This window comes from Microcebus murinus, chromosome 18 (genome assembly GCF_040939455.1).
Source record: "Microcebus murinus isolate Inina chromosome 18, M.murinus_Inina_mat1.0, whole genome shotgun sequence".
NCBI lineage: Eukaryota > Metazoa > Chordata > Mammalia > Primates > Cheirogaleidae > Microcebus > Microcebus murinus.
This window is the reverse complement of record NC_134121.1, coordinates 1,101,291-1,118,537: the sequence shown is the minus strand read 5'-3', so window position 1 is coordinate 1,118,537 and position 17,247 is coordinate 1,101,291. Positions and strand designations below refer to the sequence as shown.

The 17,247-nt window shown below is 63.3% G+C and overlaps 5 non-coding genes across 5 annotated transcripts; all 5 read left to right on the top strand.

Moving 5' to 3' along the window:
* Positions 1–1,425: 1,425 nt before the first annotated feature.
* On the top strand, positions 1,426–1,544 carry LOC142862121 (5S ribosomal RNA). The gene has a single exon (XR_012913264.1). It is a non-coding gene; the product is annotated as a 5S ribosomal RNA (ribosomal RNA).
* Positions 1,545–5,061: 3,517 nt separating this feature from the next.
* On the top strand, positions 5,062–5,180 carry LOC142862110 (5S ribosomal RNA). Its single transcript, XR_012913256.1, has one exon. It is a non-coding gene; the product is annotated as a 5S ribosomal RNA (ribosomal RNA).
* A 3,517-nt stretch (positions 5,181–8,697) lies between these two features.
* LOC142862099 (5S ribosomal RNA) lies at positions 8,698–8,816 on the top strand. Its single transcript, XR_012913245.1, has one exon. It is a non-coding gene; the product is annotated as a 5S ribosomal RNA (ribosomal RNA).
* A 3,508-nt stretch (positions 8,817–12,324) lies between these two features.
* Positions 12,325–12,443, top strand: LOC142862087 (5S ribosomal RNA). The gene has a single exon (XR_012913233.1). It is a non-coding gene; the product is annotated as a 5S ribosomal RNA (ribosomal RNA).
* A 3,519-nt stretch (positions 12,444–15,962) lies between these two features.
* On the top strand, positions 15,963–16,081 carry LOC142862076 (5S ribosomal RNA). The gene has a single exon (XR_012913222.1). It is a non-coding gene; the product is annotated as a 5S ribosomal RNA (ribosomal RNA).
* The last annotated feature ends 1,166 nt before the right edge of the window (positions 16,082–17,247 follow it).

The window sequence follows — 17,247 nt, the reverse complement described above, 5'->3', positions numbered from 1 at the left end:
ATGGAGGGGCACCAGGAGTAGAGGAGCAGGAAGGGGAAGGGGGTGGCCGTGCGAGGGGACACTTTCAGGCCAAGTCCCAGCTTCAGCCTGATCAGCCTGATCCTCCTGGGAACCCCGGGGTGTACGTCACACCTCCTGGTTGTCCCGCTCTGAGACAAGGAGCCGGGCTTCGCATTCCCCCAGCAGCCAGTCGTGGGCTGAGGACACCTGGGGCGTTGGGAACTCCCTGGCTTCTCCTTGGCTTAACATCTGGCTGGAGCTGCTTGTGAATCGTGCCGCCACACACACCCGAGTGCAGGTGTCTTCTGCACAGACTGCGGGCCTCGCTCTTCTGAATGCCGCTAGCTCGCCACCCACCCACGGGTGAACCTGGTCAGGGTACTTTCTCTCGGGGGCAGACTCTGATCCTGGCGGGCTACCGGTGTCTCTGTTTGCTCGTTTCTTTCTTCCATTTCGGGAAAGGCTTCCTTACTGGGTGTGGAAATCTCCTATGCCTTTCCTCGCCTATTCTGTCAGCTTTAAAATTCTCTTTCAGTTGCCACCCTCACAGATGGATTAGGAAACTCTTTCCGGTGCACTCATTAGTGAAATGACCTCAATGAAGCTGGAATCCAATATCTAATCGCCGATTTTTAGCGAGTCCACACGCCAGGGTGGTCGGGGTCCAATGCAGCCCCGGCCAGGCCCAGGCCCCTTGGACTGGGCCACAGGAGGACACAGAGGAGGGTCCCGGCCCCCACGGTCGCGTTGCCGGCAGTTCTCCAAGGGCTTGGGCGTTTTCCAGAGGTAGGAGATGGAGGGGACTGATTTCTTCAGCGCCCCACTAACCACGCCACCCCACCCATGGGACACATCCCTAGAGAGAGAGAGAGACGCCCCATACACTCGCTCCCCTCCCCCATGCGCTGTGCCCCAGCCCGGGCCCGGGGGAATAGGCGGCAGCCCACCCACAGGGTGGGGGGCGCAGCTGAAAGGGGTTGTCGGGGAGGGCGGCCCCTGCCTGGGGTCAAAGGGCGGGCGACCCGCGCGTGCGCAATCGGCGGCGGCGGCGGCGGCGGCGGCCACGAGCTGGGGGTGGGCCAGGCGAGGAGAGGAAGGGGGCTGGAAGGTCTCCACCTTGGCGAGTCCAGCCGTGGAGGCGCATCTTGTGTGAGTGTGAGTGAGTGAGTGTGAGTGTGAGTGTGTGTGTGTGTGTGTGTGTGTGTGTATAGAGAGACAGCCCCCCACCCCGGCCCGCCGCTCCCTGCCCGCCCCGCCCCACCCCGCCTGTCACCCCCGTCCCTCGGAGCCCGCCGGACCCGGCCGGTGAACTCAACAGGCCCGCCCGGTGCGGGTCAGCGCCGGCGCGGGGCCTGGGGCGGGAGGAGGCGGCGGGGAAGCGCAGAGAGGCTCGGCTTCTTGAGCGGGGCAGGGGCGCCCTCCGCCGTCTAGGGCCACACCACCCTGAACGCGCCCGATCTCGTCTGGTCTCGGAAGCTAAGCAGGGTCGGGCCTGGTTAGTACTTGGATGGGAGACCGCCTGGGAATACCGGGTGCCGTAGGCTTCTTTTTTTTTTTTTTTTTTTTTTTTTTTGCCTCTTGTTCTGTCCCCTCTCTGGGAGCGAGGCGGCGGCCCGGGGCGGGGGTCACCCCCACCCTCAGCGCCCGCCGCGGTGCCTGGCGCCCCAGCCCGCACCGTGGGGCCTCCTCTTGTCCCAAGCCGCGACACCGCCGTCACGCGGCAGCATGCGTGGCTTCTGGACTGTCAGGTCTCAGACCAAAGGTCTGCTCTGTGGGAACCGACACGCTGGAGGAAACCTTGAGAGTCTGAGAGGGGAGGGAGTTCCAGAAGAAGGCCAGGATGTCATTTTGAGGGAGTATGTGACCAGAACTCGTCCCGTTGCTTTTGGGGTTCTATGGGCTACACGTAGGAATCTTTGGTGGTGGCACCTGATGTTGGGGGATCCGGAGTCACACCCAGACCTGCCCCACAGGCCTCCTTTTACTTTTCTCTTCGGATTCATTATGTTTAAAAAGTGTCTCTTATCTCTATGATTGCATTTTCTTTTCTCTCTCTTTTCAAGCAGATGATGGGAGTCCAAGTATTAAGGTGACATGTGTTGCCCGTGCCCCCCTCCCCCCTGTGTTCTTATTCATTAACCTCTGATGTTGTTCCAGCGTATTGTGGGGGTACCAATGTTAAGGTCGGGTACGTTGCCCTCTCCCAGCCTCCCCCCTCGGGTCAGAGCCTCAAGTGCGCCCATCCCCCAGTCGGTGCGCACCCACCCCATTCCTAATGGAGGTGTATGCCCATCCCCTCCCCCCACCCGCCCGACACCCACCCGATGAAGGTGATTCCTCTGTGTCCACTTGGGTGTCCGTCGGTTCGTACCCATTTGCTGGTGAGCGCGAGCACGTGGTGCTCGTGTGTCCATTCTTGGGCTACCTGGCTTACTGGAACGGGTTCCAGCTCTGGCCAGGAGAACCACGAGAGGTGCCCTCTCACCGCTGCTCCTCCTAGCTGAATAGCACTCCGTGGTGTCCACGCGCCACATTTCATTTACGCACTCGTGGGTCGATGGGCACTCGGGTCGCTTCCAGGTCTTTGCGATTGTGACTTGTGCCCTGACTCTAACCCTAACCCTTACCCAGCCCCGTCTCCTCCTCGGCCCCTGCCTGACTGACTCCTTCCCGCCCGGCCTGTCACCTGTCACCGTCCTCTGCCCCTGCCTGACACGCTCCTCCCCGCCCGGGCCGTCACCGTCCTCGGCCCCTGCCTGACGGGGCTCCTCCGTCGCCTGGGCCTTCCAAGGGCTTGGTGTGGACGCTGGTTCCAGGACGCCCTCCCAGGAACCCGGTAGCAGGGCGGCCGCAGCGTCTCGCGCCACCCAACCGTCCGCCGGCCGGCGGCCGTCGCTAAGTGGCCTGCGGGGGACGTGCCCCCACTGTGGGGCGGGCGCCCAGCCTGGTGTCTTCTCTGAGGCCCCGTGGCTGCTTTTCCCCCCCGCAAGGGGAGAGCCGCGGAGGTGGGGACCGCCTCCTCGTGGGGACGTACACCCAGCTCTCCACGTCGGATTCCGGGGCTCTCTGTCCTGCCAGAAGGCCCAGCTGGCCTGCGGGTCCTTAGAGTGGCAAAAACATCCGAAAACTGAGATTGAGGGTCCGGTGGTTGTCTGCACTTTTGTGCTGGGCACCCCAGGGAGGCCCGGGGGCTGGCTGGACAACGCGGTCTGCTGGGCGGGGGGGGGGGTTTGGAGGAGCAACTGATGCCCTTTGCACTTTGGGTAGCAAGTGTCTGAGGTGTCTCTGAGCCCTGCGCCACGTCGGGGGTGGGGGTGGGAGGTCGGGGGGGGGGGTGGAGGAGCAGGAGGAGGAGGAGGAGGAGGAGGTGGGAAGGGCCGTGGCCTGCAGTCGTGTTCCCGGGGTGGCTTCTTCCACAGGCTGCTTGGCCTGGGCTCCCTGCACCTGGGCCTTTGGAGGACTGGCCCTGTGCTTGCCAACGCTTCCCCTGCAGGGACCCAGAGCTGGGAGGTTGCATCTCTCAGCCCTGGGTCGGGCAGAGCCCCAGCGGGCCATGCCCACAACCTCTCTCAGCACGGGTCCCCCAGAAGGCTCCTTTGGGACCAGGATTCTCTTGCGGGTGACTCTTTAAGGTCTGGCCCCTGGATGGAGGGGCACCAGGAGTAGAGGAGCAGGAAGGGGAAGGGGGTGGCCGTGCGAGGGGACACTTTCAGGCCAAGTCCCAGCTTCAGCCTGATCCTCCTGGGAACCCCGGGGTGTACGTCACACCTCCTGGTTGTCCCGCTCTGAGACAAGGAGCCGGGCTTCGCATTCCCCCAGCAGCCAGTCGTGGGCTGAGGACACCTGGGGCGTTGGGAACTCCCTGGCTTCTCCTTGGCTTAACATCTGGCTGGAGCTGCTTGTGAATCGTGCCGCCACACACACCCGAGTGCAGGTGTCTTCTGCACAGACTGCGGGCCTCGCTCTTCTGAATGCCGCTAGCTCGCCACCCACCCACGGGTGAACCTGGTCAGGGTACTTTCTCTCGGGGGCAGACTCTGATCCTGGCGGGCTACCGGTGTCTCTGTTTGCTCGTTTCTTTCTTCCATTTCGGGAAAGGCTTCCTTACTGGGTGTGGAAATCTCCTATGCCTTTCCTCGCCTATTCTGTCAGCTTTAAAATTCTCTTTCAGTTGCCACCCTCACAGATGGATTAGGAAACTCTTTCCGGTGCACTCATTAGTGAAATGACCTCAATGAAGCTGGAATCCAATATCTAATCGCCGATTTTTAGCGAGTCCACACGCCAGGGTGGTCGGGGTCCAATGCAGCCCCGGCCAGGCCCAGGCCCCTTGGACTGGGCCACAGGAGGACACAGAGGAGGGTCCCGGCCCCCACGGTCGCGTTGCCGGCAGTTCTCCAAGGGCTTGGGCGTTTTCCAGAGGTAGGAGATGGAGGGGACTGATTTCTTCAGCGCCCCACTAACCACGCCACCCCACCCATGGGACACATCCCTAGAGAGAGAGAGAGACGCCCCATACACTCGCTCCCCTCCCCCATGCGCTGTGCCCCAGCCCGGGCCCGGGGGAATAGGCGGCAGCCCACCCACAGGGTGGGGGGCGCAGCTGAAAGGGGTTGTCGGGGAGGGCGGCCCCTGCCTGGGGTCAAAGGGCGGGCGACCCGCGCGTGCGCAATCGGCGGCGGCGGCGGCGGCGGCGGCCACGAGCTGGGGGTGGGCCAGGCGAGGAGAGGAAGGGGGCTGGAAGGTCTCCACCTTGGCGAGTCCAGCCGTGGAGGCGCATCTTGTGTGAGTGTGAGTGAGTGAGTGTGAGTGTGAGTGTGTGTGTGTGTGTGTGTGTGTGTGTATAGAGAGACAGCCCCCCACCCCGGCCCGCCGCTCCCTGCCCGCCCCGCCCCACCCCGCCTGTCACCCCCGTCCCTCGGAGCCCGCCGGACCCGGCCGGTGAACTCAACAGGCCCGCCCGGTGCGGGTCAGCGCCGGCGCGGGGCCTGGGGCGGGAGGAGGCGGCGGGGAAGCGCAGAGAGGCTCGGCTTCTTGAGCGGGGCAGGGGCGCCCTCCGCCGTCTAGGGCCACACCACCCTGAACGCGCCCGATCTCGTCTGGTCTCGGAAGCTAAGCAGGGTCGGGCCTGGTTAGTACTTGGATGGGAGACCGCCTGGGAATACCGGGTGCCGTAGGCTTCTTTTTTTTTTTTTTTTTTTTTTTTTTTGCCTCTTGTTCTGTCCCCTCTCTGGGAGCGAGGCGGCGGCCCGGGGCGGGGGTCACCCCCACCCTCAGCGCCCGCCGCGGTGCCTGGCGCCCCAGCCCGCACCGTGGGGCCTCCTCTTGTCCCAAGCCGCGACACCGCCGTCACGCGGCAGCATGCGTGGCTTCTGGACTGTCAGGTCTCAGACCAAAGGTCTGCTCTGTGGGAACCGACACGCTGGAGGAAACCTTGAGAGTCTGAGAGGGGAGGGAGTTCCAGAAGAAGGCCAGGATGTCATTTTGAGGGAGTATGTGACCAGAACTCGTCCCGTTGCTTTTGGGGTTCTATGGGCTACACGTAGGAATCTTTGGTGGTGGCACCTGATGTTGGGGGATCCGGAGTCACACCCAGACCTGCCCCACAGGCCTCCTTTTACTTTTCTCTTCGGATTCATTATGTTTAAAAAGTGTCTCTTATCTCTATGATTGCATTTTCTTTTCTCTCTCTTTTCAAGCAGATGATGGGAGTCCAAGTATTAAGGTGACATGTGTTGCCCGTGCCCCCCTCCCCCCTGTGTTCTTATTCATTAACCTCTGATGTTGTTCCAGCGTATTGTGGGGGTACCAATGTTAAGGTCGGGTACGTTGCCCTCTCCCAGCCTCCCCCCTCGGGTCAGAGCCTCAAGTGCGCCCATCCCCCAGTCGGTGCGCACCCACCCCATTCCTAATGGAGGTGTATGCCCATCCCCTCCCCCCACCCGCCCGACACCCACCCGATGAAGGTGATTCCTCTGTGTCCACTTGGGTGTCCGTCGGTTCGTACCCATTTGCTGGTGAGCGCGAGCACGTGGTGCTCGTGTGTCCATTCTTGGGCTACCTGGCTTACTGGAACGGGTTCCAGCTCTGGCCAGGAGAACCACGAGAGGTGCCCTCTCACCGCTGCTCCTCCTAGCTGAATAGCACTCCGTGGTGTCCACGCGCCACATTTCATTTACGCACTCGTGGGTCGATGGGCACTCGGGTCGCTTCCAGGTCTTTGCGATTGTGACTTGTGCCCTGACTCTAACCCTAACCCTTACCCAGCCCCGTCTCCTCCTCGGCCCCTGCCTGACTGACTCCTTCCCGCCCGGCCTGTCACCTGTCACCGTCCTCTGCCCCTGCCTGACACGCTCCTCCCCGCCCGGGCCGTCACCGTCCTCGGCCCCTGCCTGACGGGGCTCCTCCGTCGCCTGGGCCTTCCAAGGGCTTGGTGTGGACGCTGGTTCCAGGACGCCCTCCCAGGAACCCGGTAGCAGGGCGGCCGCAGCGTCTCGCGCCACCCAACCGTCCGCCGGCCGGCGGCCGTCGCTAAGTGGCCTGCGGGGGACGTGCCCCCACTGTGGGGCGGGCGCCCAGCCTGGTGTCTTCTCTGAGGCCCCGTGGCTGCTTTTCCCCCCCGCAAGGGGAGAGCCGCGGAGGTGGGGACCGCCTCCTCGTGGGGACGTACACCCAGCTCTCCACGTCGGATTCCGGGGCTCTCTGTCCTGCCAGAAGGCCCAGCTGGCCTGCGGGTCCTTAGAGTGGCAAAAACATCCGAAAACTGAGATTGAGGGTCCGGTGGTTGTCTGCACTTTTGTGCTGGGCACCCCAGGGAGGCCCGGGGGCTGGCTGGACAACGCGGTCTGCTGGGCGGGGGGGGGGGTTTGGAGGAGCAACTGATGCCCTTTGCACTTTGGGTAGCAAGTGTCTGAGGTGTCTCTGAGCCCTGCGCCACGTCGGGGGTGGGGGTGGGAGGTCGGGGGGGGGGGTGGAGGAGCAGGAGGAGGAGGAGGAGGAGGAGGTGGGAAGGGCCGTGGCCTGCAGTCGTGTTCCCGGGGTGGCTTCTTCCACAGGCTGCTTGGCCTGGGCTCCCTGCACCTGGGCCTTTGGAGGACTGGCCCTGTGCTTGCCAACGCTTCCCCTGCAGGGACCCAGAGCTGGGAGGTTGCATCTCTCAGCCCTGGGTCGGGCAGAGCCCCAGCGGGCCATGCCCACAACCTCTCTCAGCACGGGTCCCCCAGAAGGCTCCTTTGGGACCAGGATTCTCTTGCGGGTGACTCTTTAAGGTCTGGCCCCTGGATGGAGGGGCACCAGGAGTAGAGGAGCAGGAAGGGGAAGGGGGTGGCCGTGCGAGGGGACACTTTCAGGCCAAGTCCCAGCTTCAGCCTGATCCTCCTGGGAACCCCGGGGTGTACGTCACACCTCCTGGTTGTCCCGCTCTGAGACAAGGAGCCGGGCTTCGCATTCCCCCAGCAGCCAGTCGTGGGCTGAGGACACCTGGGGCGTTGGGAACTCCCTGGCTTCTCCTTGGCTTAACATCTGGCTGGAGCTGCTTGTGAATCGTGCCGCCACACACACCCGAGTGCAGGTGTCTTCTGCACAGACTGCGGGCCTCGCTCTTCTGAATGCCGCTAGCTCGCCACCCACCCACGGGTGAACCTGGTCAGGGTACTTTCTCTCGGGGGCAGACTCTGATCCTGGCGGGCTACCGGTGTCTCTGTTTGCTCGTTTCTTTCTTCCATTTCGGGAAAGGCTTCCTTACTGGGTGTGGAAATCTCCTATGCCTTTCCTCGCCTATTCTGTCAGCTTTAAAATTCTCTTTCAGTTGCCACCCTCACAGATGGATTAGGAAACTCTTTCCGGTGCACTCATTAGTGAAATGACCTCAATGAAGCTGGAATCCAATATCTAATCGCCGATTTTTAGCGAGTCCACACGCCAGGGTGGTCGGGGTCCAATGCAGCCCCGGCCAGGCCCAGGCCCCTTGGACTGGGCCACAGGAGGACACAGAGGAGGGTCCCGGCCCCCACGGTCGCGTTGCCGGCAGTTCTCCAAGGGCTTGGGCGTTTTCCAGAGGTAGGAGATGGAGGGGACTGATTTCTTCAGCGCCCCACTAACCACGCCACCCCACCCATGGGACACATCCCTAGAGAGAGAGAGAGACGCCCCATACACTCGCTCCCCTCCCCCATGCGCTGTGCCCCAGCCCGGGCCCGGGGGAATAGGCGGCAGCCCACCCACAGGGTGGGGGGCGCAGCTGAAAGGGGTTGTCGGGGAGGGCGGCCCCTGCCTGGGGTCAAAGGGCGGGCGACCCGCGCGTGCGCAATCGGCGGCGGCGGCGGCGGCGGCGGCCACGAGCTGGGGGTGGGCCAGGCGAGGAGAGGAAGGGGGCTGGAAGGTCTCCACCTTGGCGAGTCCAGCCGTGGAGGCGCATCTTGTGTGAGTGTGAGTGAGTGAGTGTGAGTGTGAGTGTGTGTGTGTGTGTGTGTGTGTGTGTATAGAGAGACAGCCCCCCACCCCGGCCCGCCGCTCCCTGCCCGCCCCGCCCCACCCCGCCTGTCACCCCCGTCCCTCGGAGCCCGCCGGACCCGGCCGGTGAACTCAACAGGCCCGCCCGGTGCGGGTCAGCGCCGGCGCGGGGCCTGGGGCGGGAGGAGGCGGCGGGGAAGCGCAGAGAGGCTCGGCTTCTTGAGCGGGGCAGGGGCGCCCTCCGCCGTCTAGGGCCACACCACCCTGAACGCGCCCGATCTCGTCTGGTCTCGGAAGCTAAGCAGGGTCGGGCCTGGTTAGTACTTGGATGGGAGACCGCCTGGGAATACCGGGTGCCGTAGGCTTCTTTTTTTTTTTTTTTTTTTTTTTTTTTGCCTCTTGTTCTGTCCCCTCTCTGGGAGCGAGGCGGCGGCCCGGGGCGGGGGTCACCCCCACCCTCAGCGCCCGCCGCGGTGCCTGGCGCCCCAGCCCGCACCGTGGGGCCTCCTCTTGTCCCAAGCCGCGACACCGCCGTCACGCGGCAGCATGCGTGGCTTCTGGACTGTCAGGTCTCAGACCAAAGGTCTGCTCTGTGGGAACCGACACGCTGGAGGAAACCTTGAGAGTCTGAGAGGGGAGGGAGTTCCAGAAGAAGGCCAGGATGTCATTTTGAGGGAGTATGTGACCAGAACTCGTCCCGTTGCTTTTGGGGTTCTATGGGCTACACGTAGGAATCTTTGGTGGTGGCACCTGATGTTGGGGGATCCGGAGTCACACCCAGACCTGCCCCACAGGCCTCCTTTTACTTTTCTCTTCGGATTCATTATGTTTAAAAAGTGTCTCTTATCTCTATGATTGCATTTTCTTTTCTCTCTCTTTTCAAGCAGATGATGGGAGTCCAAGTATTAAGGTGACATGTGTTGCCCGTGCCCCCCTCCCCCCTGTGTTCTTATTCATTAACCTCTGATGTTGTTCCAGCGTATTGTGGGGGTACCAATGTTAAGGTCGGGTACGTTGCCCTCTCCCAGCCTCCCCCCTCGGGTCAGAGCCTCAAGTGCGCCCATCCCCCAGTCGGTGCGCACCCACCCCATTCCTAATGGAGGTGTATGCCCATCCCCTCCCCCCACCCGCCCGACACCCACCCGATGAAGGTGATTCCTCTGTGTCCACTTGGGTGTCCGTCGGTTCGTACCCATTTGCTGGTGAGCGCGAGCACGTGGTGCTCGTGTGTCCATTCTTGGGCTACCTGGCTTACTGGAACGGGTTCCAGCTCTGGCCAGGAGAACCACGAGAGGTGCCCTCTCACCGCTGCTCCTCCTAGCTGAATAGCACTCCGTGGTGTCCACGCGCCACATTTCATTTACGCACTCGTGGGTCGATGGGCACTCGGGTCGCTTCCAGGTCTTTGCGATTGTGACTTGTGCCCTGACTCTAACCCTAACCCTTACCCAGCCCCGTCTCCTCCTCGGCCCCTGCCTGACTGACTCCTTCCCGCCCGGCCTGTCACCTGTCACCGTCCTCTGCCCCTGCCTGACACGCTCCTCCCCGCCCGGGCCGTCACCGTCCTCGGCCCCTGCCTGACGGGGCTCCTCCGTCGCCTGGGCCTTCCAAGGGCTTGGTGTGGACGCTGGTTCCAGGACGCCCTCCCAGGAACCCGGTAGCAGGGCGGCCGCAGCGTCTCGCGCCACCCAACCGTCCGCCGGCCGGCGGCCGTCGCTAAGTGGCCTGCGGGGGACGTGCCCCCACTGTGGGGCGGGCGCCCAGCCTGGTGTCTTCTCTGAGGCCCCGTGGCTGCTTTTCCCCCCCGCAAGGGGAGAGCCGCGGAGGTGGGGACCGCCTCCTCGTGGGGACGTACACCCAGCTCTCCACGTCGGATTCCGGGGCTCTCTGTCCTGCCAGAAGGCCCAGCTGGCCTGCGGGTCCTTAGAGTGGCAAAAACATCCGAAAACTGAGATTGAGGGTCCGGTGGTTGTCTGCACTTTTGTGCTGGGCACCCCAGGGAGGCCCGGGGGCTGGCTGGACAACGCGGTCTGCTGGGCGGGGGGGGGGGTTTGGAGGAGCAACTGATGCCCTTTGCACTTTGGGTAGCAAGTGTCTGAGGTGTCTCTGAGCCCTGCGCCACGTCGGGGGTGGGGGTGGGAGGTCGGGGGGGGGGGTGGAGGAGCAGGAGGAGGAGGAGGTGGGAAGGGCCGTGGCCTGCAGTCGTGTTCCCGGGGTGGCTTCTTCCACAGGCTGCTTGGCCTGGGCTCCCTGCACCTGGGCCTTTGGAGGACTGGCCCTGTGCTTGCCAACGCTTCCCCTGCAGGGACCCAGAGCTGGGAGGTTGCATCTCTCAGCCCTGGGTCGGGCAGAGCCCCAGCGGGCCATGCCCACAACCTCTCTCAGCATGGGTCCCCCAGAAGGCTCCTTTGGGACCAGGATTCTCTTGCGGGTGACTCTTTAAGGTCTGGCCCCTGGATGGAGGGGCACCAGGAGTAGAGGAGCAGGAAGGGGAAGGGGGTGGCCGTGCGAGGGGACACTTTCAGGCCAAGTCCCAGCTTCAGCCTGATCCTCCTGGGAACCCCGGGGTGTACGTCACACCTCCTGGTTGTCCCGCTCTGAGACAAGGAGCCGGGCTTCGCATTCCCCCAGCAGCCAGTCGTGGGCTGAGGACACCTGGGGCGTTGGGAACTCCCTGGCTTCTCCTTGGCTTAACATCTGGCTGGAGCTGCTTGTGAATCGTGCCGCCACACACACCCGAGTGCAGGTGTCTTCTGCACAGACTGCGGGCCTCGCTCTTCTGAATGCCGCTAGCTCGCCACCCACCCACGGGTGAACCTGGTCAGGGTACTTTCTCTCGGGGGCAGACTCTGATCCTGGCGGGCTACCGGTGTCTCTGTTTGCTCGTTTCTTTCTTCCATTTCGGGAAAGGCTTCCTTACTGGGTGTGGAAATCTCCTATGCCTTTCCTCGCCTATTCTGTCAGCTTTAAAATTCTCTTTCAGTTGCCACCCTCACAGATGGATTAGGAAACTCTTTCCGGTGCACTCATTAGTGAAATGACCTCAATGAAGCTGGAATCCAATATCTAATCGCCGATTTTTAGCGAGTCCACACGCCAGGGTGGTCGGGGTCCAATGCAGCCCCGGCCAGGCCCAGGCCCCTTGGACTGGGCCACAGGAGGACACAGAGGAGGGTCCCGGCCCCCACGGTCGCGTTGCCGGCAGTTCTCCAAGGGCTTGGGCGTTTTCCAGAGGTAGGAGATGGAGGGGACTGATTTCTTCAGCGCCCCACTAACCACGCCACCCCACCCATGGGACACATCCCTAGAGAGAGAGAGAGACGCCCCATACACTCGCTCCCCTCCCCCATGCGCTGTGCCCCAGCCCGGGCCCGGGGGAATAGGCGGCAGCCCACCCACAGGGTGGGGGGCGCAGCTGAAAGGGGTTGTCGGGGAGGGCGGCCCCTGCCTGGGGTCAAAGGGCGGGCGACCCGCGCGTGCGCAATCGGCGGCGGCGGCGGCGGCGGCGGCCACGAGCTGGGGGTGGGCCAGGCGAGGAGAGGAAGGGGGCTGGAAGGTCTCCACCTTGGCGAGTCCAGCCGTGGAGGCGCATCTTGTGTGAGTGTGAGTGAGTGAGTGTGAGTGTGAGTGTGTGTGTGTGTGTGTGTGTGTGTGTATAGAGAGACAGCCCCCCACCCCGGCCCGCCGCTCCCTGCCCGCCCCGCCCCACCCCGCCTGTCACCCCCGTCCCTCGGAGCCCGCCGGACCCGGCCGGTGAACTCAACAGGCCCGCCCGGTGCGGGTCAGCGCCGGCGCGGGGCCTGGGGCGGGAGGAGGCGGCGGGGAAGCGCAGAGAGGCTCGGCTTCTTGAGCGGGGCAGGGGCGCCCTCCGCCGTCTAGGGCCACACCACCCTGAACGCGCCCGATCTCGTCTGGTCTCGGAAGCTAAGCAGGGTCGGGCCTGGTTAGTACTTGGATGGGAGACCGCCTGGGAATACCGGGTGCCGTAGGCTTCTTTTTTTTTTTTTTTTTTTTTTTTTTTTGCCTCTTGTTCTGTCCCCTCTCTGGGAGCGAGGCGGCGGCCCGGGGCGGGGGTCACCCCCACCCTCAGCGCCCGCCGCGGTGCCTGGCGCCCCAGCCCGCACCGTGGGGCCTCCTCTTGTCCCAAGCCGCGACACCGCCGTCACGCGGCAGCATGCGTGGCTTCTGGACTGTCAGGTCTCAGACCAAAGGTCTGCTCTGTGGGAACCGACACGCTGGAGGAAACCTTGAGAGTCTGAGAGGGGAGGGAGTTCCAGAAGAAGGCCAGGATGTCATTTTGAGGGAGTATGTGACCAGAACTCGTCCCGTTGCTTTTGGGGTTCTATGGGCTACACGTAGGAATCTTTGGTGGTGGCACCTGATGTTGGGGGATCCGGAGTCACACCCAGACCTGCCCCACAGGCCTCCTTTTACTTTTCTCTTCGGATTCATTATGTTTAAAAAGTGTCTCTTATCTCTATGATTGCATTTTCTTTTCTCTCTCTTTTCAAGCAGATGATGGGAGTCCAAGTATTAAGGTGACATGTGTTGCCCGTGCCCCCCTCCCCCCTGTGTTCTTATTCATTAACCTCTGATGTTGTTCCAGCGTATTGTGGGGGTACCAATGTTAAGGTCGGGTACGTTGCCCTCTCCCAGCCTCCCCCCTCGGGTCAGAGCCTCAAGTGCGCCCATCCCCCAGTCGGTGCGCACCCACCCCATTCCTAATGGAGGTGTATGCCCATCCCCTCCCCCCACCCGCCCGACACCCACCCGATGAAGGTGATTCCTCTGTGTCCACTTGGGTGTCCGTCGGTTCGTACCCATTTGCTGGTGAGCGCGAGCACGTGGTGCTCGTGTGTCCATTCTTGGGCTACCTGGCTTACTGGAACGGGTTCCAGCTCTGGCCAGGAGAACCACGAGAGGTGCCCTCTCACCGCTGCTCCTCCTAGCTGAATAGCACTCCGTGGTGTCCACGCGCCACATTTCATTTACGCACTCGTGGGTCGATGGGCACTCGGGTCGCTTCCAGGTCTTTGCGATTGTGACTTGTGCCCTGACTCTAACCCTAACCCTTACCCAGCCCCGTCTCCTCCTCGGCCCCTGCCTGACTGACTCCTTCCCGCCCGGCCTGTCACCTGTCACCGTCCTCTGCCCCTGCCTGACACGCTCCTCCCCGCCCGGGCCGTCACCGTCCTCGGCCCCTGCCTGACGGGGCTCCTCCGTCGCCTGGGCCTTCCAAGGGCTTGGTGTGGACGCTGGTTCCAGGACGCCCTCCCAGGAACCCGGTAGCAGGGCGGCCGCAGCGTCTCGCGCCACCCAACCGTCCGCCGGCCGGCGGCCGTCGCTAAGTGGCCTGCGGGGGACGTGCCCCCACTGTGGGGCGGGCGCCCAGCCTGGTGTCTTCTCTGAGGCCCCGTGGCTGCTTTTCCCCCCCGCAAGGGGAGAGCCGCGGAGGTGGGGACCGCCTCCTCGTGGGGACGTACACCCAGCTCTCCACGTCGGATTCCGGGGCTCTCTGTCCTGCCAGAAGGCCCAGCTGGCCTGCGGGTCCTTAGAGTGGCAAAAACATCCGAAAACTGAGATTGAGGGTCCGGTGGTTGTCTGCACTTTTGTGCTGGGCACCCCAGGGAGGCCCGGGGGCTGGCTGGACAACGCGGTCTGCTGGGCGGGGGGGGGGGGTTTGGAGGAGCAACTGATGCCCTTTGCACTTTGGGTAGCAAGTGTCTGAGGTGTCTCTGAGCCCTGCGCCACGTCGGGGGTGGGGGTGGGAGGTCGGGGGGGGGGGTGGAGGAGCAGGAGGAGGAGGAGGTGGGAAGGGCCGTGGCCTGCAGTCGTGTTCCCGGGGTGGCTTCTTCCACAGGCTGCTTGGCCTGGGCTCCCTGCACCTGGGCCTTTGGAGGACTGGCCCTGTGCTTGCCAACGCTTCCCCTGCAGGGACCCAGAGCTGGGAGGTTGCATCTCTCAGCCCTGGGTCGGGCAGAGCCCCAGCGGGCCATGCCCACAACCTCTCTCAGCACGGGTCCCCCAGAAGGCTCCTTTGGGACCAGGATTCTCTTGCGGGTGACTCTTTAAGGTCTGGCCCCTGGATGGAGGGGCACCAGGAGTAGAGGAGCAGGAAGGGGAAGGGGGTGGCCGTGCGAGGGGACACTTTCAGGCCAAGTCCCAGCTTCAGCCTGATCAGCCTGATCCTCCTGGGAACCCCGGGGTGTACGTCACACCTCCTGGTTGTCCCGCTCTGAGACAAGGAGCCGGGCTTCGCATTCCCCCAGCAGCCAGTCGTGGGCTGAGGACACCTGGGGCGTTGGGAACTCCCTGGCTTCTCCTTGGCTTAACATCTGGCTGGAGCTGCTTGTGAATCGTGCCGCCACACACACCCGAGTGCAGGTGTCTTCTGCACAGACTGCGGGCCTCGCTCTTCTGAATGCCGCTAGCTCGCCACCCACCCACGGGTGAACCTGGTCAGGGTACTTTCTCTCGGGGGCAGACTCTGATCCTGGCGGGCTACCGGTGTCTCTGTTTGCTCGTTTCTTTCTTCCATTTCGGGAAAGGCTTCCTTACTGGGTGTGGAAATCTCCTATGCCTTTCCTCGCCTATTCTGTCAGCTTTAAAATTCTCTTTCAGTTGCCACCCTCACAGATGGATTAGGAAACTCTTTCCGGTGCACTCATTAGTGAAATGACCTCAATGAAGCTGGAATCCAATATCTAATCGCCGATTTTTAGCGAGTCCACACGCCAGGGTGGTCGGGGTCCAATGCAGCCCCGGCCAGGCCCAGGCCCCTTGGACTGGGCCACAGGAGGACACAGAGGAGGGTCCCGGCCCCCACGGTCGCGTTGCCGGCAGTTCTCCAAGGGCTTGGGCGTTTTCCAGAGGTAGGAGATGGAGGGGACTGATTTCTTCAGCGCCCCACTAACCACGCCACCCCACCCATGGGACACATCCCTAGAGAGAGAGAGAGACGCCCCATACACTCGCTCCCCTCCCCCATGCGCTGTGCCCCAGCCCGGGCCCGGGGGAATAGGCGGCAGCCCACCCACAGGGTGGGGGGCGCAGCTGAAAGGGGTTGTCGGGGAGGGCGGCCCCTGCCTGGGGTCAAAGGGCGGGCGACCCGCGCGTGCGCAATCGGCGGCGGCGGCGGCGGCGGCGGCCACGAGCTGGGGGTGGGCCAGGCGAGGAGAGGAAGGGGGCTGGAAGGTCTCCACCTTGGCGAGTCCAGCCGTGGAGGCGCATCTTGTGTGAGTGTGAGTGAGTGAGTGTGAGTGTGAGTGTGTGTGTGTGTGTGTGTGTGTGTGTATAGAGAGACAGCCCCCCACCCCGGCCCGCCGCTCCCTGCCCGCCCCGCCCCACCCCGCCTGTCACCCCCGTCCCTCGGAGCCCGCCGGACCCGGCCGGTGAACTCAACAGGCCCGCCCGGTGCGGGTCAGCGCCGGCGCGGGGCCTGGGGCGGGAGGAGGCGGCGGGGAAGCGCAGAGAGGCTCGGCTTCTTGAGCGGGGCAGGGGCGCCCTCCGCCGTCTAGGGCCACACCACCCTGAACGCGCCCGATCTCGTCTGGTCTCGGAAGCTAAGCAGGGTCGGGCCTGGTTAGTACTTGGATGGGAGACCGCCTGGGAATACCGGGTGCCGTAGGCTTCTTTTTTTTTTTTTTTTTTTTTTTTTTTGCCTCTTGTTCTGTCCCCTCTCTGGGAGCGAGGCGGCGGCCCGGGGCGGGGGTCACCCCCACCCTCAGCGCCCGCCGCGGTGCCTGGCGCCCCAGCCCGCACCGTGGGGCCTCCTCTTGTCCCAAGCCGCGACACCGCCGTCACGCGGCAGCATGCGTGGCTTCTGGACTGTCAGGTCTCAGACCAAAGGTCTGCTCTGTGGGAACCGACACGCTGGAGGAAACCTTGAGAGTCTGAGAGGGGAGGGAGTTCCAGAAGAAGGCCAGGATGTCATTTTGAGGGAGTATGTGACCAGAACTCGTCCCGTTGCTTTTGGGGTTCTATGGGCTACACGTAGGAATCTTTGGTGGTGGCACCTGATGTTGGGGGATCCGGAGTCACACCCAGACCTGCCCCACAGGCCTCCTTTTACTTTTCTCTTCGGATTCATTATGTTTAAAAAGTGTCTCTTATCTCTATGATTGCATTTTCTTTTCTCTCTCTTTTCAAGCAGATGATGGGAGTCCAAGTATTAAGGTGACATGTGTTGCCCGTGCCCCCCTCCCCCCTGTGTTCTTATTCATTAACCTCTGATGTTGTTCCAGCGTATTGTGGGGGTACCAATGTTAAGGTCGGGTACGTTGCCCTCTCCCAGCCTCCCCCCTCGGGTCAGAGCCTCAAGTGCGCCCATCCCCCAGTCGGTGCGCACCCACCCCATTCCTAATGGAGGTGTATGCCCATCCCCTCCCCCCACCCGCCCGACACCCACCCGATGAAGGTGATTCCTCTGTGTCCACTTGGGTGTCCGTCGGTTCGTACCCATTTGCTGGTGAGCGCGAGCACGTGGTGCTCGTGTGTCCATTCTTGGGCTACCTGGCTTACTGGAACGGGTTCCAGCTCTGGCCAGGAGAACCACGAGAGGTGCCCTCTCACCGCTGCTCCTCCTAGCTGAATAGCACTCCGTGGTGTCCACGCGCCACATTTCATTTACGCACTCGTGGGTCGATGGGCACTCGGGTCGCTTCCAGGTCTTTGCGATTGTGACTTGTGCCCTGACTCTAACCCTAACCCTTACCCAGCCCCGTCTCCTCCTCGGCCCCTGCCTGACTGACTCCTTCCCGCCCGGCCTGTCACCTGTCACCGTCCTCTGCCCCTGCC